The sequence below is a fragment of the Notamacropus eugenii genome, chromosome Y, assembly GCF_028372415.1.
Source record: "Notamacropus eugenii isolate mMacEug1 chromosome Y, mMacEug1.pri_v2, whole genome shotgun sequence".
Taxonomy (NCBI): Eukaryota; Metazoa; Chordata; class Mammalia; order Diprotodontia; family Macropodidae; genus Notamacropus; species Notamacropus eugenii.
This window is the reverse complement of record NC_092880.1, coordinates 13,146,757-13,148,922: the sequence shown is the minus strand read 5'-3', so window position 1 is coordinate 13,148,922 and position 2,166 is coordinate 13,146,757.

The window sequence follows — 2,166 nt, the reverse complement described above, 5'->3', positions numbered from 1 at the left end:
TCAAGTCCCTCCTTTTTCCAATATATCCTTCACACAACTGCCAAAAGTGTTTTTCCTAAAATTTGTGAAACTTCTGACCTTGTCATTCATTCATCTGCTCATGAAACCATAGTGGCTCCCTATTGCTTCTCTGATAAAATATGAACTCATCGACTTTGCATTTAAAGCTCTCCAAAATCTGGCTCCAGTCTACCTTACCATGCTTAATTGATGGGACTTCTTTCAAATCCTCTTTGTTCTCCTCAACCTGTCCTCCCTGATATTTTCATACATGAAATTCCATCTCCTAACTTTTTACACAGGCTCTCTTCCAGACTTGGAACACACTACCTCTGACCATTAGAATACCTCATTAAGCTATAAAGTTCATCTCAAGTTCCAACTCCTCCCAAGTCCCTTCCTGATCGTAGCAGTTTTAAATGCTCTTCATCAAATTATTTAGCATTCATTTTTATAGATTTATACATGTACATATCCTCCCCCTCCCAATAAAATGTCAGCTCCTTGAAGGCAGGAGCCATTTAAACTTTGCAATTTTATTCTCAGCATTTAAGATAGTAGCAGAAACACTGTATATACATTTGGTAAATTCTAGTTGAAAGAAGGAATATGTGATAGGCATTGAGGAGTTAAAGACATAAATAAGACAAAGTGTCTGCTTTCAAAGAGCTCACAATTTAGTAAGTTAACCCTTGGGGTTAACAAGCCTGAGATGTAAGCACAGAAAGTAAGGAGCAGGTAACAAGGTGTTAAGGTAACTCTAAAACTATAAAGATGCATCTCCACATTATATCACTCTCCTAAGTGTGAAGGGATTTCCTTGATTGAATAGGAAAAGGCTTTCCATGTTCCTGATGGTCCCTTAAACCTGATTTTACCAACACTGTCATCATTCGATCCCTGGAGCAACTTTTTGGAGTGCTCTCCTATATCAGATAATATTGATCATGGGAGAAGGAGATGGGGAAGGAGATTTTTCCCCCTTCCCCAAAGTTCCAGTGGTAGAGCTATTCACCTGGGACAGGAATGGGGAACCTGTGGCCTCAAGGCCACATGTGGTTTTCTAGGTCCTTAGGTACAGCCTTTTGACTGAGCCCAAGTTTTACAGGAGAAATCCTTCTATCATGGGGATTTAGTCAAAGTGCCACACTGAGGGCCTCATGTGTCCTCAAGGTCACAGGTTCCCCATCCCTTTCTAGGAGTGATAATCTTCCAAAAGTTTGAAAGTTTGTCTGTTTGATAGAGTTTGCGGCACATCTGATGAAGTATATACATATACTCTCTGTATACAGGGAATCTATGACTTGAGAAAGGGAACTATCCTTAGCTACTTTTTCAAGGATGGTATCTAATGGCAGCAAAAAAGATTGCTGAGCATGGATTTAAGAGAAAACAAACTCTAGAAATTGAGAATCAACTTCAGAGTTGAGTAACCACCAACACTTCAACTGAGCAACATACCAAAGAGAGATCCTGCACCAAGGGGGTGCTATATCAAGATTACTATATCAAGATTACAAGGTCAAGGGACATTGAGCTATTTGGGTGAAGGAAGAAAGGAAAGGAGGGAGGGAACAAAGGATTTATAAAGTATTTACTTTGTGCAAAGCACTATACTAATCTCTAAGGATACAAAAAAGAAAATTTTAACAGTCCCTGTTCTTAAGGAGCTCATATTCCAAGGGGAAGGCTATATGAAGGTTTCATCTAGAAAAAAAGGTATTATGCTTTGTAGAATGCAATGACAAAGTAAATGTTTATCTTCTTTCGTGTCATTTACACTGATCAAATCATTTCAGTTTCTGATGTTGAATGATTTGATAGTACCAAGGCTTTGGTGGCAAGAACTTTATTTTGTGGGCCTTAAGGAGCTATAACTATCGCAGTGGCAGGTAGCAGTTGTCTGACCACATGTCCATAAAGGTTGTTTCTTAGCATGATGGCTGAGAACCCTGGGCTGGAAACATTGTAATTCCGAGGGCAAGGCTATCTCCATCAGGATCTGAGGGAAGAGGGTGTTCAAGTCTGTGGTGGTTTGACTCGTCTGGCACATGCTGTCTTTCCCTCAAAATGCCTTGCAACTTGAGCTAGACTAGCCTGTCTGCCCTATAAGTAGAAGTGTGTGGAAGTGATTGGCCCCTTCTCCACAGGAGCTATTTCCCTGGA